Source organism: Mustela nivalis (genome assembly GCF_964662115.1).
Source record: "Mustela nivalis genome assembly, chromosome: 12".
Taxonomy (NCBI): Eukaryota; Metazoa; Chordata; class Mammalia; order Carnivora; family Mustelidae; genus Mustela; species Mustela nivalis.
The window spans coordinates 10,046,416-10,071,434 of NC_139031.1; the positions used below are offsets into that span (position 1 = coordinate 10,046,416).

The 25,019-nt window shown below is 37.3% G+C and overlaps 1 long non-coding RNA gene across 1 annotated transcript in view; it reads right to left on the reverse strand.

Moving 5' to 3' along the window:
• The window catches only part of LOC309844606, a 95,595-nt gene that overhangs the window by 34,638 nt on the left and 35,938 nt on the right, over positions 1–25,019 (reverse strand). The gene's annotated exons all lie outside the window — the stretch shown is intronic.

Here is a 25,019-nt window from a genome sequence, read left to right on the forward strand (position 1 = left end):
AGAAACACTTTCAGTAAATTTTTGTATATTTTAATGAATATTTAAAGACTCCAACAGTCCCGAAATAAATTTAAAAATAGATATACACACAGACAAATACATGTTTCCTTTGTTGTTATTAATGTTTTTGGCAGAGGTTAAATGTTCAAAATAAATATTTTGTCACGTGTTAATCAAATACATGGTTTTTGTTTCATTCAGTGAGTGTTCTTCAAATAAATTCTGCTTTTGCTTATATTAGTCAGAATTATTCTGTTTTTTCTTTTTTTTCCCTTTTAAACTGACTCCTAACTGATACACATGCCCAAGTCCTTAAACTGCAGTAACTCTAATCTTGAATTGGAAGGGATCATTAAGGATAGAATATATTAAGGTTAGATATACCATTGACCATATTCATCATTAGCCATTAACCTCTCACTTGCCTGTTGAAACACACTTTCCACTCTTGCATCTACTGTCACCTCCACAACCAATATCAGCAAATCTCATCTTAGTCAAGTATAAAGATTTATTTTCAGCCTAAAATATCACTTTTTCTTATTTGGATTTCTGTAATATTTAGATGAACATTTACATGATTGACTGAATAGATTTGTACTGTTGTTTATCTGAACATAAAAACAGAATTAGTAACTTTTAAAATTTTGAATCAATATTGATAAATACTCTAGAAATACCCAGTTTTAGATACTGTCTCTGCAGGTGATAATAGCTACTGTGAACGATCTTGCAGCAGGGGTCTCTGAAGTCCTTGAGAGACTGAATTAAATCATCTTTCTTACTCTATGATTCCACAGTTAAAAAGTAAGATTAAGAGTCACTTATGGTTTGTCTCCCTCCCAATCCCATCTTATTTCATTTATTCTTCTACCCACTTAAGCCCCCATGTTGCATCACCAGACCTGTACCCCTGGGGATAAAAATATATGTTTATAAAAAATAAAAAATTATTAAAAAAAAGAAATTTGCTTAAATTAAACATGTTTTGAAGTTAAAAAAGAAAAGTAAGGATAAACATGATACTGCCCATCTCATTTAAACTTGATTCCTATTCTTTATGCAAGATAATGTTGTCTTGGAGACAGCAAGGATAAGCAATAAATCCTTACTTTAAATGGCTACAAAATTATAAGCCTGCTTGAAAATGATCCTATTTGAACCAAAACTCTCTTATTACCATTCCAATAATAAGTATCATGTGCAGGATGTTGGAAAAATTTTTCGGTATTTACTGATCTCCTGTGATATACTTACGATTGTTCTGTGGGAAGAGCTATCATGATAGGAACTCTGAGCTCCTACTCACTGCTGGGACTCTGGCCTCACACTACTGTACATACTAAATAGATAAGTATTCGTACATTTGTTCAATAACTCTGGATAGTCTTCCTTTACATTTAGATATTTGACTTCCCTCTGTGAGTGACACTTTAAATCTAGTTTTTTAATAAAGAAGTGCTTTTTTTTTGTTTAATATTAAATATCTCTGAGAAAGTCAGTTGTACACACGTCCCTCCTTGCCTTAAAAATAGCTACCAGTCAAAAATAGCCATTATTAATACATTGGCTATATTAATATATTGAAGTTTAATAATATATTTTACTCAGAATATCCTATTATTTAAACTATCAATGAGCAAACTTTAAGCATTAATAACAATGTACTTTTGCATGATATTAAATTGTGATGGTAAAAGCTAACAGGCAGAGAAAACGATGTTAAAATATATTTGACCAGAACTCACAAACGTGATTAGGAGACCTGTGTGTCTAGAGATGATTGTTGTAGAAAAACCCCAATAAATCTTCATGCAGAAAAGGCAAACCTATCTAGTGTGGTGAAGTTACTGATGGTGCTAAAAGCCTTGTTGCTCATCTGTTGAACTTGCTCTTCAAATTGCCTTTAAGAGAAGGCTTTATTAGTTTATTGTCTCCACAAGGTACCTTCCCAATTGCCATGAGAGCTCTCTGTAGGGTATATGACAGTAGGTCTACTTTGTACCAGCATGATCTCTACAGAGACGTGAAGATCCCAACCACTGTTATCCTCCTGAGAGGGGAGAAAATGGGCAGTCCCTGTCTATTTCTCTCTTTCAGGAACCCAGAGAGATAGTGAGAACTTTAGAAGTTAAGGTAAAAACAAGTAGTCCCTTCATAACTAAAAAAAAAAAAAATAAACACATATAAAGCCATATTCTGGCACCACATGAATATTACAGCTACCCAAATACATGAATTTGTTACAGTTTCATGAATTTTTATGTTGTTCCAGGTCCTAAACATTCAGGAAGCACTTGGGAGATTCAAAGATCCATGCCTGGTTATTCTTTTATTTCCCCCCCAAGATTTTATTTATTTATTTGAGAGAGGGAGAGAGAGAAAATGAGAGAGAGCACGAGAGGAGAGAGGTCAGCAAGAGAAGCTGACTCCCTGGCAAGTAGAGAGCCTGATGTGGGACTCCAGGATCATGACCTGAGCTGAAGGCAATCACTAAACCAACTGAGCCACCCAGGCACCCCCTGGTTATTCTTTGATAGTGAAATAGAAACTTGACATTAATTTAAGCAGCCTTATTTCCTTTAGTGTAGTCTAATTTTCCAACCATCCTGAAGGTGGTAGGAAAATGAACTTGAATTCAAAGATCTTAATCGTTACATCATTTTAGATAGCAACTCAGATCCTACATCCTTGAGCATAGATCTAGAGATGTGTGGGCATGCTGGGAATTGATGTTAGGCATGCCCTGGTATTTGCTGACCTGTCTGGAAGAACAGATGAGCACAAGAGCTAAGCAAAGTTTGCTTTAGAAAATGTTCCCTTTTTGATAAATTCTGATCCTGCCTTCATGGGATAGATAGAGCTCTGTCTGTAAAAGCAGAGACCCAACTCCTAACCTCTGTACCCTTATGGATGAAGTTAAATATATGCAATCTACCTACCAAAGTAGGCATATTCTATCACAGTATATTCTGCAGGATGTTATCAACAATCCAGTGCCCTAAATCTGTGTGTCAGGTCCCAATTTCTGTCAGGTCTACAATTTCTGAGCTGGGAGCAATGAACCCCTTGATCATTTGTCCGTTGTTACTTCCTTAGCTGTGAAACAGGTCTAATGGACTAAGGTGATGTTGTGTTGGAAATCCTATCAGAAATCAGATATTCTGATAGCCCTCCAACAGAGGTACTGACCAAGGTACTGCAGACAAGAAAGGGAAGTTCATAGTTGTAATGCACATCGTCCATAATCACGATGAATTATTGCTCCACATAGGGTGGAAGGAATTGGAATGCCAATGATTGACTTATTGGTCTCCTTAAGGGGAAGATGTCATATTGAGCGCCCAACATTGGTCTCTGCTGTTGACAGAACGTATATTCAGCAGAGCAGAGCAGCAGAGTAGTGCTGTCTTGGCGAGGGGCAGCTGTTGGATTCATGCAAAGGCTCCATCACCATTGCCATGGTTACTGCATTTGTGTGCTCACTGCAGTCACTGGGATGGCCAAGAATAAAGGCTGGCTGACATTACTACTGAAGCATCTTGTACCTGATTATTTAATAATGGGTTTTTTAACAAATGCACTTTTAACTTATATACAGAAAAAAATGACTCAGAAGCTGCTTCAGGCCATAATCGGTTAGAATTATATCCTGGATGGTCTTGAGGAACTGGGTTAATCAGTTATTTTCATCCTTTGAATTCATCCACAGTATTAGAAAAACAGGCATTATATCAGTTAGAGGAAATGTGTGCCTACTAGCCAAATCCAGTCCCTTATTTTCTATTTTCTATTTTTTTCTTTACATCTTCTGCTTCATACATGTAATTTTTCTTGGCATCATCCTTGGAACTACCTTTTAGCTCATTCTAGGCATCCCATTTGACCTTGCGAAGAGAGGTCCAACATTCCAGGCCATTCTTCATTTATGTCACAGAGTCAATTGCTTGTTTGGCATTAATGCAGGATATGCAGATTCTCCTACTTTGTGTTCAGTTGACCTAATATTCCAACTGTGCTCCTTCCAGGTCCATGACCAACCAAATTATATCATTTGCTAATTTCCAGGAATGTGTGCATATTCTCACTTCTGGCAACTTCTGTCTCCACAAGGTGAATGCCCGCTCTGGGCAATGACAGATTTACCCTTGTCAATTAACTTTAAGGCCCCACACCCGCATGGCAGATACACTGCACAGAGAGGGGAGAGCCCTCAGTGGTATAGGTGATACAGGGATGTGGGGATCTGGGCCAATTCTGCTTACTTTTGTCTTCTGTGCTTGCTGGTCCTGACTTCGTGCGAGGCATGCCATTGGCTGCCATGGCCAATCAGTCCTATGATTTGGTGGGTTAGATAACATCTCAGCTCAAGATAGGCAATCCTGCATTTATAGTTACTTGAGACTATGAGTAGTCTTTGCTAAGGTTTAATAGTATATGAAGAGTTGTGTTTTGAAAGTGTATTGTCTTCTCTTACAGAAAGAAAGACCCTGATGCAGAGTCCCTGTTGCTTGTGTTATGATTCACTGACGGTTGCCATAGACTCCACACGACATCTTTATCTGTTAGAGATATCTTCCAATCCATGTGGTCTGCTGATCAAATGGCCCAGGAGCTAGAGCTATAAAGTGTATAGATCCAATAATTTGTATATATTAACACACCTGTGTAAGCCCCAACCAGATGGAGGTGTATTCCTTCCGAACTTTTTCTTGTGGTTGAGTTCCAGTTTCAAAGCATTGTGATCTGAGAATATGCAGGGAATAATCTCAATCTTTTGGTGTTGGTTGAGTCCTGATTTGTGACACAGTATGTGGTCTATTCTGGAGAAGGTTCCATGTGCACTCGCCAAGAATGAGTATTCTGTTGTTTTCAGGTGGAATGTTCTGTATATATCTATGTGGTCCATCTGGTCCAATGTAACATTCAATGCTCTTGTTTCTTTATTGATTTTCTGCTTGGATGATCTATTACTGAGAATGGCATGTTAAGATCCCCTACTATTAATGTATTCATACCAATATGACTCTTTATCTTGATTAACAATTGTCTTATGTAGTTGGCTGCTCCCATATTGGGGGCATAAGTATTTACAATTGTTAGATCTTGATGGGTAGACCCTTTAAGAACGATGTAGTGTCCTTCTGTATCTCTGACTATAGTCTTAAGTTTAAAATCTAATTTATCGGATATGAGAATTGCTACCCCAGCCTTCTTTTGAGGCCCATTGGCATGAAAGATGCTTCTCCATCTCTTCACTTTTAATATCCTCATCACAACAGAAAATTCCTTTGTCTTCTCTCTCATTCCACGAATCCTGCTCAAAATCACTTCCTTGCTCTGATGAAGGAAATCTGACATAATATAACAAATTAGCTGTGCCTGTTTTTGAGTTTCATATAAATAAATTATACAGTATATATGTATGTTTTTATGTCTGCTTCTTTGACCCAATATAATGTCTTTGAGATTTATCCATTCTGTTTTATCATTTTTTATGTGGCATAATATTCAATATGAATAGTTCACTATTCTACTATTATAGAAATCTGGGTTATTTCTACTTTTTGGCTATTGTAACTAAAACATTCTATGAATATTCTTTTTAAAAATATTTTATTTATTTGAAAGAGAGAGAGAGAGCATGGGCTGGGGGGAGGGGCAGAAGGAGAGGGAGAAGCAGACTCCCCACTGAGGAGGGAGCCCAATGCAGGGCTCAATCCCAGGACCCTGAAATCATGGTCTGAGCTAAAGGCAGACACAACCGACTGAGCCACCCAGGCACCCCTATGAATATTTTTATACATGTTTTCAGTGGGTGTGTACCAAGGATAGAATTGCCAAATCCTAGGACAGGCATATGTCTAATTTTAGTAGATATTACCAAACGGTTTTCCAGTATGGTTTTATAATTTTAGTTTCCCACCACTTAATATTAATTTTATAATATTAGCCATTATAATATTTGTGATTTTATTGATGATTAATTATACTGAATACATTATTATATGCTTATCCATCTTTTTAATAACCTTTTGTATGGAGTACCTATTCAAAGTTTTGCCCAGCTTTTTTTTTTTTTAAGATTTTATTTATTTATTTGACAGACAGAGATCACAAGTAGGCAGAGAGGCAGGCAGAGAGAGAGGAGCAAGCAGGCTCCCCACCAAGGAGAGAGCCGATGTGGGGCTCGAACCCAGAACCCTGGGATCATGACCCGAGCTGAAGGCAGAGGCTTTAACCCACTAAGCCACCCAGGCGCCCTTTGCCCAGCTTTTAATTGAGATTTTCCTGTCATTGATTTGTAGACATTCTGTTCAGAGTTTGGATCTAAGTCCTTTACTGAATAATGTGTACTGAAGCTATCTTCTCTCATACTGTGACTTGCCTCTTCATTTTCTGATTCTTTTGATAAACAGAAATCATTAGTTTAATGACATGCAGCTTTATTTTTTCTTTTATGACTAGTGCTTTTAGCTTCCTGCTTAAGAAAACAACCTACCCAAATCTCATACTCCAATTTTTCTCTTAGAAGAGTAATCATCTGCTTTTATGTTTAGATCTAAGATGCAACTCAAATTATCTTTGTGTATGGTATGAAATAAGGACAGAGTTTCTTTTATTTTGTAAAGATGTCCAACTGCAAAGATGAATTATTGATCCATTGAATTACATTGGCAACTTTGTTAAAAATACTGATGAAATACATGTGGATCTATTATTGTATTCTCTATTTTCTCTCCTGTTGATTTATCCTTAAACTAATATGGTCAGTATAGAACTATATGTTAAGCCTTGTAATCGGAAGTGGGAGGTTTCCAATTTTGTTTTTTCCAAAATTATTTTGATACTTTCCTTAAGTTTTCATGTGAATTTTTCTGTAAGAATTATGTTTCTAATATTTGTTCTTAAGTAAAAATTTTCACTTTTAGTTGAACTTTTATTTTGATATAATTGTTGGTTCACATGCAGGTATAAAATAACACAGGGGTTATTATATTACTATTATAATACTGTGCACTCTTTACTGTTTTCCCCTTTGGTAACATTTTTCAAAACTGTGATAAAAAATCACAATCAGTTTATTGACATTGATTCAGTCCAGGTGCATAACATTTTCATCATAATAAGAATCTCTCCCGGTGTCTTTTTAGCCACGCCCATCTCTGCCCACCTTCACTCTGTCTTTAACCACAAACCTATTCTCTGCTTCTATCATTTTGATATTTCAGAACTGTCCCATAAACAGAATCATATGGTATATAATCATATGGGATTGTCTTTTTTCCCCCTCTGGAGATTCATGCACTTTTGCATATATCAACAGTCGCTCTTTGTTGCTGAGCTATACTCTATGGTGTGGGTGCTGCACTGGATAACATTTATCTGTTGGTGAACATCTGGATTATTTCCGTTTTTAGCTATTAGCAAAAAATCTTCTACATTTGTGTGCAGGCTGTGTGTGTGTGTGTGTGTGTGTGTGTGATTTTCCTGAGATGAATGTTTTGGTAGTTTTAGAATTTGGAATTAAATTTCCTTAGTAGTTATAGGATTATGTGAATGAACTCTTCGTATTAGGTGAGTTGTGGTAGTTTGCGATTTTCGAGGAGGTGGTTCATTTAATCTGAGTTATTTGTAATTTCCTTTATCATCCTTTGATGTCTGCAGTGATATCCCCCATCTTATTCCGATTTTTTTTAAAGACTTTATTTATTTATTTGAGAGAGAGAGGGAGAGAGAGAAAGAGAGCATGAGAGGGAGAAGGCCGGAGGGAGAAGCAGACTCCCTGCAGAGCTGGGAGCCTGATGTGGGACTCGATCCTGAAACTCCAGGATCATGACCTGAGCCAAAGGCAGTCACTTAACCAACTGAGCCACCCAGGTGCCCCGATATATATATATATTTTAAAGATTTTATTTATTTATTTGACACAGAGAGATCACAAGTAGGCAGAGAGGCAGGCAGAGAGAGAGAGGAGGAGGAAGCAGACTCCCTGATGAGCAGAGAGCCCGATGTGGGACTCGATCACAGGACCCTGAGATCATGTCCTGAGCCGAAGGCAGCGGCTTAACCCACTGAGCCACCCAGGTGCCCTTATTCTGATATTTTAAAGTCGTGTCTTTACAAGTACTGTTGGAGATTTCTAAGTTTCTTCTTTTTTTTTTTTTTTTAGATTTCTAAGTTTTATTGATCTTTCAAAAGACCAACTCTTTTTTATTGATTTACCTTCACTTTTGGTTTTAAATTTCAGGGTTTTCTGTTCTTATATTAATTAATTATTCCCCTTCCTGCTTGCTTTGATTTTATTTTGCTCTTCTTTTTCTAGGTTCTTGAGGTAGGTACATCTATCATTTATCTGAGACTTTTTATGTACTTACACACTTACATATTTATGTATTCATTCATTTAATTCCAATATAGTTAACATACAGTACTATATTACTTTCAGGTGTACAGTATAGTGATTCAGTAATTCATACATCACCTAGTGCTCATCACAATGAGTGCATTCCTCAATCACTGTCACCCATTTCACCCACACCCCACCCACCTCCCCTCTGGTAACCATGAGTAAAAGTTCTGTTTCTTGGTTTGTCTTTCTTTCCTGTACTCAGTTGTTTTGTTTCTTAAATTCCACATATGAGTGAAATCATATGGTATATGTCTTTCTGATTAATTTTGTGCTCTCTAGCTCTACCCATGTCTTTGCAAATGGCAAGATTTCATTCTTTTTTGTGGGTGAATAGTACTCCATTTTGTGTGTATGTATATATACATACACACACCACATCTTCTTTATCCATTCATCTATCAACGAATACTTGAACTGCTTCCATAATTTTGCTATTATAAATAATGCTGCAATAAACATAGATGTGCTTGTATACCTTTAAATTATTGTTTTTGTATTTGGGGATATATATCCAGTTGTGTGAGTGCTGGACTGTAGGGTAGTTCTGTTTTTAATATTTTAAGGAACCTCCTTACTGTTTTCCACAGTGACTGCACCAGTTTGCATTCCCACTAAGAGTACAAGAGGGTTCTCCTTTCTCCACATCCTTGCCACACTTGTTTCTTGTGTTTTTTTTATTTTAGCCATCCCAACTGGTGCGAGGTGATATCTCATTGTAGTTTTGAGACTTTTCCTCTTTTCTAATGCATATTTATTGTAACATCAGCACTTATTGAAATTTTTCCCTCTCAACACTGTTATGTTTTCATTTTCATTCAGTTCAGTTCAATGTATATATATTTTTACTTTCTCCTCCTCCTCCTCCTTCTTCTTCTTCCTTCTTTTAGGGAGAGAAAGAATGAGTAGGAGTACATGAGCAGGAGATGGGGAGAGAGAGGGAGAGAGAGGGAATCCCAAGCAGCTTCCATGCACAGCATAGAGCCCTATGGAGGGCTCAATCTTATGACTTTGAGATCACGACCTGAGACAAAATCAAGAGTCAGACACTTAATCAACTGAGTCACCCGGGTTCCTTTCAATGTATTTTTTTTAATTTCCCTTGAGATGACTTTGACTTATAGATTTAAAAGTAATTTTAAGATTTTCAAATATTGGGAGATTTCTCTATTTTTCTTATATTGATTTCTAGTTTGATTCCATTGTGGTTGGAGAACCCGCTCTATATGATTCTTATTTCTCTTAAATTTGTGGAGATATTTTTTATGGCCTAGACTAAGTCTATCTTGGTTTGTGTTTTGTCAGTCCTTAAAAATAATGTGTATTCAGCTGTTGTTGGAAGCTGTGTTTTATAAAAGCTGACTAGTACTCTTCAGGTTGATGGCATTCTTGAGTTCTTCCATATTTTTGCTGATTTTCTGTCTAGCTCTTCTATCAGTTGTTGAAAACAGGGGGTATTGAAGCCTCTAACCATGTGTGAACTGGTCTAGATCTCCCTTTCAGTTCTACCAGTTTTTACGTGACATATTTTGAAGCTCTGCTCTTTGGGAAATAGACATTTAGGATTGATATGCCTTCTTGGTCGATTAAACCTTCTGTCGTCATATCATATCCCTTTCTAACACTTTGCTTTCTCTGGTATTAATATAGTCATTTTTGCTTTCCTTTCATTAATGTTTGCATATTCCTTTTTTTGTCCTTTTATGTCAGTCTATCTGTATTATTGTATCTGAAGTGAGTTTCTTAAAGACAGCAAGAAACAGAAGGGTTGTGCTTTTTAATATACTCTAAACATTTATATTTAATCTAATTATTGGCACCATGAGAGTTAAGTCTGATATTTCATTTCTTAAATGTCTCAACTATATTTTTTAAATTTTTTTCCTGACTTCCTGTGGGTTATTTGACCATTTTTTTAGAGTTCCATTTTGATTTACCAATAGTGCCCTTGTTGTATCTGTTTGTATAGCTTTTTGGTTGTTTTTCATAGCTCAGTGATTGCTCTAGATATTATGTATATGTGATCACATTCAATTGATGCCATATTCCCCCCAGTTTGAATGAAGTATAGAAAGCTTATCTCATTTTGTCTTTACTCTCTCCAATTTATAGTATAATGGTCATCAATATTTCTTCTACATAAGTTTAGAATAGCACCAGATAATTCTAAAATTTTTGCTTGAACCATCAAATGTAATTTAGAAAACTTAAGAGTATAAGAAAAACTTATGAAGTTTTACTTCTAATTTTGCTTGTTATTTCTTTCTTTCTTTTTTTTTTTTTTAAAGATTTATTTATTTGACAGAGAGAAATCACAAGTAGACAGAGAGGCAGCCAGAGAGAGAGAGAGAGAGGGAAGCAAGCTCCCCGCCGAGCAGAGAGCCCGATGCGGGACCCGATCCCAGGACCCTGAGATCATGACCTGAGCCGAAGGCAGCGGCTTAATCCACTGAGCCACCCAGGCGCCCCTTGTTATTTCTTTCTTCTTGATATTCCCAGTTTCCTTCTTTTCTGTTTTCTATTTAGAGATATAATTTTTAAAGAACAGTTTTATAGTGTATGGAATTCTATGTTGATAGTTTTAAATTTCACTACTTTAAGATGGTATTCCATTATTTTGGCTTCCATGATTTTTGGTAAGAAGTCAGCTAAAATCTTACTGTTCTTTTGAAACAAAGTTTCAAAAGTTTAAGTTTTTTTTATCTTTCATTTTCAGTAGTTTGACTAGTACATTTCCAGAGAGGTTTTCTTTTTCTTCAAAATTTGAGTGTAATTGACACACAATGTTAGTTTCAGGTATACGACACAGTGATTTGACTTCTCTATACATTATGCTATGTTCACCACAAGTGTAGCTTCCATCTGTCACCATGCAATTCATTATAATACCATTGACTATATTTTCAGTGATGTATTATTAGGTTTATCCTGCCTGAGTTCTTTTGAGCTTCTTGAATCTGTATATTGACAAGCTTATCAGACTTTATAAGTTCTTATCATTATTTCTTCAGATAATTCATCTCTTCCATTTTTCTTTTCCTTCAGGGACTAGGAAATTAAGGTTTGTTAGACTCTTGGAGTATTTCCCATAATGCTACTTTGCTCTCAAGTTCTTTCCATTCTTTTTTCCCCCACTACTTTAGTTTTGGTAATATATATTGAATTGTATTTGGATTCACCAATCCTGGCTTCAGTTGTATCCGGTCTTCTGTAAAATGTATCTGATGAGTTATTTTTGTTATTTTTTTTTTTAGGAGAAGATTTAGAATGCTCACTTGATTATTTAACAGATTCTTATTTTCCGTTGAAATATTCTGCTTTGTCATTCAATAAAAGTTTTCTTTATATCAGGGAACCTGGATGGCTCAGTGGGCTGGGCCTCTGCCTTCAGCTCGGGTCATGATCTCAGGGTCCTGGGATTGAGCCCCGCACCCTGCTCTCTGCTCAGCGGGAAGCCTGCTTCCTCCCTCTCTCTCTGCCTGCCTCTCTGCCTACTTGTGATCTCTGTCAAATAAATTAAATTAATCTTTAAAAATTTATATATATATATATATATATATATATATATATATATATATATATATGTATTTTGATGTCCTTGTCTTTTAATTTCAATTATTTGGATGATCTGTGAGTTTGTTTCTAATAACTGATTTATCTCATTAATTTTTCCTGCCTTCTTAACCTGTTGAAGAGTTTTTTAAATTTTATGCTGACATTATAAGTTATATGTAAGAGAAACTCTCAAGACTTTTGAGATTTTTTTTTTTCCTGGAGAGCAGTTAAAATACTTGAAGATATCTTTATGTCTGGGTTTTAGGCTATGAGATGGTGAGTGTATTTTATTTTCTCCCTGACTGCTGGGATATAGCATCTTCTCCTAGGACATGGCAATTCACCCAAGATGTGGGATTTCTGGAGTCCTAACTGAGTTTCTAAGTTTGTATCTCCCATTCTGGCTGGATCTGAACTCTAGTATCTTCTCCTGCATTTGTTAGTTCCAGATTCTCTGTTCTAAATTTGATCTCCTGGCAGGTTTTTCCTACTAGATCTCTCTTTCTTAACCTATTTCCAAATAACGAAGGGGAAAACTAAGAACTCAAATGACACTTTCACTTACGTTTCTAGGATTTTCTCTTTATCGCTTTCCCTCTAGTGGTACACTGACCCCCAGTTCCTAACTACCTACCAGACTTGAACTCTGACTCTGATCACTGCTTTCTCTGACCCCTGCTTGGGTTCCATATTCCTGCTTGAAGACCAGGGAAGCTGCCCTCCTGGGACACTTGTGGAAAATGTGGTACTTCCTTCATGCGCATCTTCTCCACTGTTTCAATGACTGTCAAACATTGCTTACTACAGGTTGTCGAGATCATGTCATTATTTACAGCAGGAGGATATGTCTGATACCAGTTAGTTTTTTTCAAGACAATATATTATTTTTAATGCAAAACTATAAAATCCTTTTCCTGTACCTAAAATTTTAACTAAAAATATAGTCAAAAGATTACCAAATAAAAGGGGTCTTAATGATTTAATTTCATAAGAAAAGGAGACTCATTTAGTAATGAAAAGTATGTCTTAGATGCTTTGATGACATTGCCTGGAAGTCCCAGTCCCTCAATGATGATGATGATGATTATTTTTTAAAGATCTACTTAGAAAAAAGAGAGAGCGTGTGCATGCATGGGGGAAGGGTGAGAGGGAGAGGGAAAATCTCCAGCAGACTCCTTGCCGAGTGCACACTGAGCCACCCAGGCAACACCCTCCTTGACTATTAATGTAGTTTATCCATTGAGAAGCCGAGTGTAGAATGTTACTCTATTCCACTATATATTTATTAATTTATATTACTAGTTTTTCTTTCTTTTTTTTTTTTTAAAGATTTTATTTATTTGTCAGAGAGAGAGAGAGAGGGAGCAAGAGCGAGCACAGGCAGACAGAGAGGCAGGCAGAGACAGAGGGAGAAGCAGGCTCCCTGCCAAGCAAGGAGCCCGATGTGGGACTCGATCCCAGGACGCTGGGATCATGACCTGAGCCGAAGGCAGCTGCTTAACCAACTGAGCCACCCAGGCGTCCCTAGTTTTTCTTTTTTTTAATGACTGAAAGTCATGGCAAGGTGAAATACTACTGCCTGAAATATTTTGCTGCTTTGGAAAATAAAAATGCAGAGGCTTTGAGGGAAACCCTGTCAAGACATATAAAAATAATGTGGAAGTGAGGTACTTAGAGAATAAATCTGTCTTTAATTACATGTGTTGTAAAATAGAAGTGGGAGACTACAAGGGAGAGAGTAGGTGGGAAGGGAAAATGAAAGCACAGTAGAGGGGGATGAGGAAATTTCTATAACGAGCTGTGAGATAGTTTTAGTTACCTACTAAGAATTTCTCAACTCTAGTCAGAACACTTGGCATTTATTAGCTATCCAGCAATGAATCTCAGTCCTTTCTTCATATGACTCACTGGTGGGATTGTGGAAATACACAGTTCGGTGATGACTGTACACATAAGCTACCATAGTCCAAGGCTTTCCTTCTGGGTGCTAATTTTTCTGAAAAATATTGCTTGTTATCAGGTGATGTGAAAGTTTATAATTGAACTGATAACTTAGAGCAGTGTGTTGACATTTTGTTTCAACAATTAAACAAAAATCATCTTAATTAAGATACTAATTTATTTCTTGAAGAAATGGACTCTATGGATTATTACAGCATTAAGTGTATTGATAATCCAGGTGCCTCATCTCTAAACAAACATGCTCAGAATGAGCAACTATTCTTGTACTTCAAAAAGTTTTCTACTTTCTTGGGGTGTCTGGGTGGCTCAGTGGGTTAAGCCTCTGCCTTCGGCTCAGGTCATGATCTCAGGGTCCTGGGATCAAGCCCCGCATCGGGCTCTCTGCTCTTTGGGTGGCCTGCTTCCCCCTCTCTCTCTGTCTGCCTCTCTGCCTACTTGTGATCTCTTTCTCTCTCTCTGTCAAATAAATAAAATCTTTAAAAAAACAAGTTTTCTACTTTCAGGTAGAGTCTCGGGCAATTTACATTTTCTTATCAAACTTTATTGTTAGGTAATTTTTCTGACCTTTAAGTCATTCTCAAACAAAACCTCAGAAGGAAAAGATTTGACCTAGCTAAAAGTTCTGTCTTCCCCTCATACAGACCCTATCTGCAATGCTCTATACAAGGCATTCTTCACCTGAGCATCTCTGAAGCTGTAGATGAAGGGATTCAGCATTGGATTGAAGAGACCATGAAATAGGGAAAGATTGTTTTCTTTCTCCTTTCTTTGACTAGAAAAATGAGATCATATAAACTACCATGGCAGTGACAAGGAAAAGCCCAACCCCACAAAGGTGGAAAGAACAGGTGGAGAAGCTTTCTTTTTGGCCTCCCCTAGACTGGATTTTTAGGATGGGCCAATGGATGCTAGTAGAGGAGACTAGCACCAAGCAAAGGGGCCCAAATAAATAAACAGACAGGCAACAAAGATAACAGTTTCACTGATCCAGGTGTCAGCATAGGCCAGTTTGAGGACAGATAGAATTTCAGAGAAGACCTGGTCTACATCCTGGGGCCAACAGAAGGGTAACCTTAGAAGGAGAATTGCATGTACCAGAGACAGAATAAATCCACACATCCAGGAAGCAATGGCCAAGACTGTGCACTCTCTCCAATTCATGATGATAGTGTACTAGAGGGGGTGGCAGATAGCCACAAACCCATCATAGGACATTGCCACCAAAATCAGCATGGAGTCTGCATCAGGTTCTCCCCGCCACCGCCATACACACTCTCTCTTATAAGTAAATAAATAAACTCTAAACAATTGTTTTTTAATTAAAAGCTTAGGATATATTCTTAGGAGTGGAGTGGCTGAATCAAAGGACACTTTTTTCATTTTCTTAAGGTCAAGAAAAATAGATATTTCAAAGCTTAACTTGGACAAGAATTCCTAAGTAGAAAAGGTGGCTGACTCCACACTTTAGACTTTGCAAAGCTGAGTTAGTTCATCCTTCTCTTGTAGTTGTCTTATTTTTTATTTTTTTAAGATTTTATTTATTAGAGAGAGAGAGAGATAGAGAGACAACAAGTGGGGGGAGGGGCAGAGGGAGAGAATCTCTGCTGCATCCAGAGCCCAACACCACACTCTATCCCAAGGCTTAACCAACTTCACCACACCATTCAGGCACCCCCCTGGATGGGTACTTAAATCTCTGACTCAAACTAGGAATAATATCCTATCTTGGGGTTATTCTTACGATTACCTGATAAGTGGAAAATGAGAAAACAGCAGCAAGAAAAGAAAACAGAGACTCTTCCAATTTGAATTCAACCTGTGTTGTGCATATAGAGAGTCATAACTTGAAGGGAAGACTTTTTCATTCTAGCTGCCAGTAGATACCAGCCAGCTATCAGCCCCTTTTGGATTGACTCGGTGTAGCGATGATTTGTCCTAGTGCATGTGCTTCTGGTGTTGTGTCTGTGGTGGGGATACAAGAGCCCAGCCATCATGGTGCAACTGGTAGACCTTAAGTGTTTCAGAGGTGCCTGTGGGGTTGAATGAGCCTTTGTTACACTGACGTTGAAGGTTTCCTGCCTCCACCTCTATAACTGTTGATCCCTAATAAATATCCTAACAGTGAACTCCATCTCAAAGGCCACTTCTGGAAGATCCACTTTGGAATAATCTGACTAAACCACAGGCAGACCTCGATCCTCCTATAATTATCTATTATCTATCTGTCTGACTATCTGTCTATCTGTCTGTCCTCTATCATCATCATCTATCTATCTTTCAATCATCTATCATCTTTTTTTCAGTAATCTCTACACCCAACATGGGGCTTGAACTCATGATCTTGAGGATCAAGATTCTCATGTTTTACTGACTGAACCAGCCAGGCACCCCCATAATCACCAGCTTTGAGGCCTTTTCTCATCTTATCCTCTGCCTTGATCTACCTTGAATCTCAAAGGACTTGAAACACTTCAGACACACCTTGTCTTAGTATTTTTCTTTTTAGGTTTTTGGAGTTCTCCAAATGGCAACTCCATCACATATACCACCCTTCATCTTCCTACATGATACTCAGATGCCACCACACAACAGATACATCCCAAGTCCTCAGTGCCTTATACTGATATATATTTCACACTTACACAAAGTCAGACATGTGCAAGGCAGCCCTTTCTCATCTTGTAGCTCTGCCTTATGGAACATGAGTTCTCCTTGTGGACCACAGCAGGGAAATAGAGGGAAGATGTTACCTGCTTACAACCACTGTAGCTTAGACATGGCACACATCACATCTCATTTTTTTAGGCCAGAAACAATCATATATATTCATTCTCATTTTAAGGAAACCTAGTAAATACAGGGAATTACATGGATATTTTATAGTCTCTGTCTGTAACTTCCAAATATTTGATGGAACTGGTTTTTACTGGCTTACTAACACTGATTATACTAATGCCTTTCCCACTTCATGCACAGTGGTGACACAGTGGTTGCGTGAAATTGGCCCAGGTAGGAGTATTTACACTATAACATTGGCAAACGCTATAAATAAGGCCCCTTTTCTCCCTAGAAAGCTCACTGTTAAACATTTACTATTCCTCATACATCATAATTTTTAAAAGATTTTATTTATTTATTTGACAGGGAGAGACACAGCAAGAAAGGGACACAAGGGGAGTGGGAGAGGGAGAAGCAGGCCCCCCCACTGAGCAGGGAGCCCAATCCGGGGCTCAATCGCAGGACCCCAGGATCATGACCTGAGCCGAAAGCAGACACTTAACGACTGAGCCACCCAGGCACCCCAAACTTAATAATATTTTTAAAAACTCTATCCAGTGTAGTGATTTTTCTCTCAATTTTAGGGTCTACTCTAAGACTTACTCTTTTTCCTTATGTAACTGACATCAAAAGTAAGACTTAACTGGACCTTATCCTCTACACAGAAGAGAATCAATTTATCAGGCATTATTTAGCATAGCATATTAGCATTTGAATCTATATGGTAGATGTTCTTTTATTTTCCACAGTTGTAGCAAATTTTCTACATAAATAGTTTTCAGTACATCATTGTGGGCTAAATTCACTTGTACTAAAATTGTAATTTTTCTTCATATGTATGTTTTTTTTGTTTGTTTGTTTGTTTTTAAGACCCATGCAATAGGATTTTCTGAGTAATGAAAACATATTGGTAGTGACTGTACAATCTTCCATATATTTAGGATGGAAATATACTGAATGGAGACTGCTGTGAGATCCATCTTGGACTCACACATAGGTACTCACTGTTTATCCACGGTGTGGCAACCGACCTCTTTGCAGAAGTTCAAAGGGATGCCTTAAAGTGCATGAAAGTCCTTTGATATTCTGAGCCTTGACTTGTTTCATTCAAGAGCTTTCTTTGCTTATACAAAAACAATTCCCATAAGGAACAGGACAGGCAGGCAGCTCATCTTTTCTAAGCCTAGTTAACTAGTCTAAAGATGTCCTAAATGCTTGGTGGATTCAGGCTGTTCTGGGCACCGACTTACTATGAGTGCAGAGTCTCTATAAGCCAATAATTAATGTGTAATCTTGGTCAAGGATATCAGTAAAAATAATTATATTGTCAATATGAATCTCTTGCTATTTTCAAAGAACAGTCAATGATGAAATAGTGAAGAATGGGATACAGAGGCCATTCAGTGGAATTCACATGCTGCACTGACCATATAAAATGTATCCTGGGAACATGTATTATCATATACATCCTTCTGTCCTTTTGAGTGATCACCCTGCTCATTATTATGTAAAAGACTCTCACAATTTTTGTTGAATGAATGTCAGATTCAATGAAAAACACATACATTGAGGGCAAAATAGGAGCAGATCTGTTTTTGCAAAGTTGTGACTTTTGCTTTAAAGAAAATTTTTACTGTTATAGATGTTAATAATTTGACAATATTTTTATTTGAAAAACTATAATAATTCAACTAATCAGTTTATAATATATTGTTTCCTAAGTGTAAATTGCAATTGGTCTCATGTATTAGACTATCACAGACCTATGAAAAAATTATAACAAATGCATTTTGTAGTTTATATCTGATTTGCACTTACAGTTTGGAGAAATCTGAAGAAAAAGGAAGAGCTGCTTAAAGTAACTTTGAAATTACAGTTTCAATGCATAGCAGACCTTTTAAGATTTTAAACTATGAACTTGAGAGAAGCATCAGTTGAGATGGAGTAGTGTCTCTTTGTGGGCAAAAAGCTCACATAGACACTTTTTTTTTTTTTTAAGATTTTATTTATCCATTTGACAGAGAGAGAGAGAGAGAGCGCACAAGCAGGGGGAGCAGTAGGTAGAAGGAGAAGCGGGCTCCTGCTGAGCAGGGAGCCCAATGCAGGGCTCAGTCCCAGGATCCTGAAATCATGACCTGAGCCCAAGGCAGATGTTTAGCTGAATGAGCCACCAAGGAACCCTAGACATTTTATTTTCTATAAATATGATTAAGTGAGGGAGTATTCTATATAACAATGTATTGCATATGTGGTATTAAATTCAGCTACAAAAATAATTGTCTGGAGTTCAGAATTAGTTAAGAAACATCAGGAATATATCAATAATTTTAGACACTACTAGAAATGATCAATGATAATTAAAATATGTTTAATCTAGGGCGCCTGGGTGGCTCAGTGGGTTAAGCCACTGCCTTCGGCTCAGGTCATGATCTCAGGGTCCTGGGATCGAGTCCCGCATCGGGCTCTCTGCTCAGCAGGGAGCCTGCTTCCTCCTCTCTCTCTCTCTGCCTGCCTCTCTGCCTACTTGTAATCTCTCTCTGTCAAATAAATAAATAAAATCTTTAAAAAAAAATAAAATAAAATATGTTTAATCTATAAATTGGAAGATTAATTTAAGTAAGAAAACCCTATTTCTACTGAATAGGAACACTTGCTTCTTACACATTACAATCTTACTTTCCAGATTATCTTTCCTTCAATTGTGGTTATTTTTTGTTTTGAATTATTAAATCAGTTATTTCTTATTTTGGTTATCATTATGTCAATATTATTTTTTAAAAATTGACCAAAGCTAAAAATAAAAATTAAGGTATCACAGAACATGAAGTCATTATAGCAATGGAAGAGATAAGGAAACATGAAAGCATTCAATAGTTGAACAACCACTCAATTTGTTTAATTGACATAATTAAAGTACCTCAGTTCAAGAAAATAAATAGTAAAAGTACTTCCTCACCTGTTGTGTTTTCATGAAACATACAACAGTACCCCCCCCCCAAAAGTGTTTCATGAGCTAAGGAGCTTTACTATATATCTCCATCTCTATGGTAGTTTCAGAAAATCTAGCAGTATTGGTATCCTTCTTATCCTACTCTGGGACCAGAAAAATGTTTCCTAAAAGAAAGATGTTATCATAGTATAATATATAGTAATATTCATGAATAAGCTGGGAGAGGGATACCTGGGTGGCTCTGTTGGTTAAGTGTCTACCTTCTGTTCAGGTCATGATCTCAGGGCCAAGCTTCCTGCCCAGTGGAGAGTCTGCTTCTCCCTCATTCTCTGCCCCTCCCCCCCAACATGCGGCTGCATTCTCTCGTTCTCTCTCCCCATCTCTCAATTAAATAAAATCTTGAAGAAGAAGAAGAATAAGAAGAAGAAGAAGAAGAAGGAGGAGGAGGAGGAGGAGGAGAAGAAGAAGGAGGAGAAAAAAAAACCAGGAGAATATAACTCAGGCATAACTATAAGTCACCTTTAACTAAGTCATTGTTTCATGAAAGGCAATAAAATATTGCTTACAAACACTCACTAAGACTTTCGTTTTTAGGCTGATTGTTAGTCACTTAGTGATAACAAGATTAATAGCCAATTTTATGTTGAAAATTCTACTGGTGGAGGTCTTCATAGCTACATATTCCTAACCTTATCTCTGTACATCAATACCTTCATCTAGGTGTGTGAAGTCTTTTCATCTCTGTGGCTGAGATCATAGAACCACAGACTGGGCAAAAATTTTCTCTTATTTTCTTTGCCTCCTATTCATTTTCATAAGAGCACACAGTCTGGCCTCCTAATGCAGAGACTGATGGCAAGTGGAGTGAGAATACCCATGCTTGAAGCCCAGCTAAGAAGAGCTCCCCATGAGAATTTCTTTGCCAGTGCAGCTGCCTTGAACACAAACTGACTCGGGAAGGCAGCCATCCAGGATATGATTTTTCTTTCACCATAGCCCAGGTGATTTTAGCTGTGGCTGTTGCCTTAAGATTCTACTTCAACTTAAAGGGAATCCCACAGAGGGTAGACCTATTCCTTCTTCCAGCAGTCTCTAAAGTGAGAAATCCCAAGATTGAAAATATTTACCTCACTTCCTGATGATGTTGGACAATAATGTAGCTATTGTTCTCTGCACTTATTTTATGATCAGCTCAACACAATTTTCATGACTGTCTCTGGAAAGTAGATTTTCCCCAGGGCAGGGGGTGAGGTGGGGCATGCCCATACTCATTGTGCCTATATACCAATTTCCTAAGGGAAAAAGTTTTGCTACACATTTTCCCTGGATGGAAACAAGGATCATTTATATTTATCTTTGGAGGAAATATATTTGGGAAGGGAAAGAACAGATAGATTCTTATAGAATGCAGAAAGATTTGCAAATATCTCAAAGGTTATAACCTGAGGCAGATATCACTTGGATGTAAAATAGTTCTGCTGATTCAAAGTTCTTGTCCCCAAGGTGGTTTATAAGATCTGTTGCGCTAATAGCGAATAAATGGGTGCCTATAGAGGCTGTGCTGGCACCCCTAAGGGAATAAATCCTTTCAAGAAGGTGCATATTTTACTACTGGATATTTGCCCTGAAGATACAAATGTAGTGATCCGAAGGGGCACGTGCACCCGAATGTTTATAGCAGCAATGTCCACAATAGCCAAACTATGGAAAGAACCTAGATGTCCATCAACAGATGAATGGATTAAGAAGTGGTATATATAAACAATGGAATACTATGCGGCCATCAAAAGAAACGAAATCTTGCCATTTGTGATGACATGGATGGAACTGGAGGGTATCATGCTTAGAGAAATGTCAGTCAGAGAAAGACAATTGTCATATGATTTCCCTGATATAAGGAAGTTGAGAGGCAATGCGGGGGATTGGGGGATAGAAAAAGAATAAATGAAACAAGATGGGATTGGGAGGGAGACAAACCATAAGAGACTCTTAATGTCGCAAAACAAACTGAGGGTTGCCAGGGGGAGGGGGTAAGGAGAGGGGGGTGGGGTTATGAACATTGGAGGAGGTATGTGCTATGGTGAGTGCTGTGAAGTGTGTAAACCTGGTGATTCACAGGTTTACACACTGTACCCCTGGGGCTAATAATAGATTATATGTTAATAAAAAAAATAAAAAATTTAAAAAAAAAAGGAGAAACTCATCTCACCCCCTAAAAAAAGAAGGTGCATATTTTCATCTACTAAAGAATCAGACTGGGATGTAAAGCAGTGAGATTATCATAATCACATTGGTGCTGGTTTAGCATTTATTGTGTTTCACGACCTCAGCCATGTACATTATAGATGTGGACTATGAAGTTAGAGAAATACATACATTGTCCTGTTTTTCAACCACCAGCATGAAGAATAGTACAGACACTAAATCCTTTGCTCTAACTACTGAACATATACTCATTTTCAAAAGTTCTTCAAGTGATCTCTCAGAAAGCCTTCACCTGCTTCCCTCAATGCTTATGAACTCTTACTGGTTTTGTAATCCTTCCAGAATTCCCACTCATATGTCCCTGGTAGGATTCATAACCTTGGAAGAGAATGACTTCCTTTTCTGTCTCTTGCTGTATGATTCTTCAGAGTACAATCCTTATGAATCTAATCTCAAAAATGTCTTTAAAATGTTTTTATTGTCGGGGCGCCTGGGTGGCTCAGTGGGTTAAAGCCTCTGCCTTCGGCTCAGGTCATGATCCCAGGATCCTGGGATCCAGTCCCGCATAGGCCTCTCTGCTCAGCAGGGAGCCTGCTTCCTCCTCTCAATCTGCCTGCCTCTCTGCCTACTTGTGATCTCTGTCTGTCAAATACATAAATAAAATCTTTAAAAAAAAATGTTTTTATTGTCTTATAGTTCTAGGATTGTTGCCCCAGTGCTTCCACTGGGCATATTATATAAGAAAAGATCCACATTATTTTTCATTTTTCTTAGCACATTTACATCCACATGAGACATAAACATGATTATGTAAGAAATGCAAATTGGTTCTTTCTATGGGCTTTATAAGCAGAAAGCAAAACAGGAAAACTAGGTAACCTGTTGTTTGAGATAGATGAAGAATTAGTGTGATGTAGAGATGTAGAATTAGTGTGACACACTAGCACATTATCTTCTTGAAATTATTTGGTAATAATAGTCAAATGAGATAATATTTTTTAAAGTAATTCATTGTTAAAGTTTTGAGAGCTAACATCTTTATTATTAGCAAGTGCATCTTTGGGGCATCTGTAGAGAGAAATAACACAGCCCCCCTCAAGATGTCGACATCCAAATTCCAGGAATTTAGTTAAAGATCTTGAAATGCAGAGATTATCATGCATTATTCACAGGGGTCACTATAATCACAGGAATCCTTGTAAGAGGGAAGCAGGAGGTCAGAGAGGAAGAGAAACATGCTATGCTGCTGGCTCTGAGAAAGGAACCAAAGAATGTAGGCAGACAGGAAAATTGTTCCCTGGAGCTTCCAAAAAGAACACAACCCTGCAGGCCCACTCTCGACATAGGACCTTTAGAATTACAGGATATATGTTTATGGTGTTTTAAGCCACTAAGTTGTGGTAATATGTTTCAGCAGTAAGAATAAAGTAGTATAGGAATGATCATGCTTTATTTTCAGTATTGTTATAAAAATAAATCCATTTCTGACTTGGTGGGCATCCCAATAAAAATTCAAAGAGAAATTAGTGATTTCTGGTTTTTATTTGAGCTTTTAAAGAGCTGGGAACTCACCAGTCCTGTCTTCAAAGAAGAAACAATCTGAACACACTGAAAACGAAAAACTCTTCATCATCAAAAAAAGCAATTAATAAGTTGCATTTCATTAAGATTAAAAAGTTGTGCTCTGTGAAAGACACTGTTAAAAATATGACAAGTCAAGCCACAGACTGGAGAAAACCTTTGCACATGCAGAAAAATGACTTGAGTCCAAAATACACAAAGAATTCAAAACTCAACAAGAAAATGAACAACCCAATTTAGAAATGGGCCAACATTCTAACAGACATATCTTCAAAGAAGATATACAGATGGCAAATATACACATGAAAAGAAGCTCTATATCATATGTCATCAGAGAAATGCAAATTAAAACAATAAGATATCACTATATGTCTTTACAATGGCTAAAATCCAGAACATTGATAACAGCAAATAGTGATTAGGATGTGGAGCCATAGGAACTTCTATTCATTGCTGGAGAGAATGCAAAATGTCACAGCCACTTTGGAAGGCAGTTTGATAGTTTACTACAAAACTAGACATTCTTTTCCCATGTGATCTACCAATTGCACTAATGGGTATTTCCCCAAATGATTTGAAAGTTTATATCTGCATAAATATCTGCACACAAATGTTTAAGGCAGATTTAGAACTGCCTCAGCTTGAAGGCAACCATGATGTTCTTCAGTAGGTAAATGGATAAATTTACCATTTATCCAGACAATGGAATAGCATTCTGCATTAAAAAGACATTAACTATCAACCAAGGACAAAACATAAAGGAAACTTACTTACTTACTTTCTTACTACTGAAAGAAGCCAATCTGAAAAAACATACATACTATATGATTTCAACTCTATGATACTCTGAAAAGCCAAAACTATGGAAGCAGTTATAAGATCATTGGTTGCCAGGGACTAGCAGAGAGAGAGAGAGAGAGAGGAAGGGGAGGGGGTAGAGTACATATGATTTTTAGGGCAGTAAACTTTTCTGTATGATACTATACTGGTGGATACACATAATTATACACTTGTCTAAATACACAGACTGTACACTATGAGTGAACCCTAAGGTAAACAATGCATTCCAGGTGATAATGATGTGCCAGTGTAGGTTTATCAAAGATAATAAGTGTACCACTCTGGTGGGAGATGTTTATACATCTGTGGAGGACAGAAGTATATAAGTTATCACTATACCTTCCACTCAGTTTTGGAGAGAATATAAAATTGCTCTAAGAATAAAGTGCTTGGATAAATGTGCAAAAGATATGAAGAAACACCTTAGGTGTTAGGAAGATATACAGATGGCAAGGAAGAGCCTGTAAAGATACTCAGTAGCATATGTCATCAGAGAGTTTCATATTAAAACAAGAATGAGATACCACTTACTGCACATCTATTAGAATGACAATAGTCCCAAACCCTGACAATACCAAATGCTAGCAAGGATGTGGAGCAAGAGGAACTTTCATTCATTGCTGGTGGGATTGCAAAATGGTACAGTCACTTTGGAAGATCGTTTAATGCCTGCTTACAAAACTAAGCATACTCTTAACATTTGATACAGAAAATCATGCTCCTTGGTATTCATCTAAA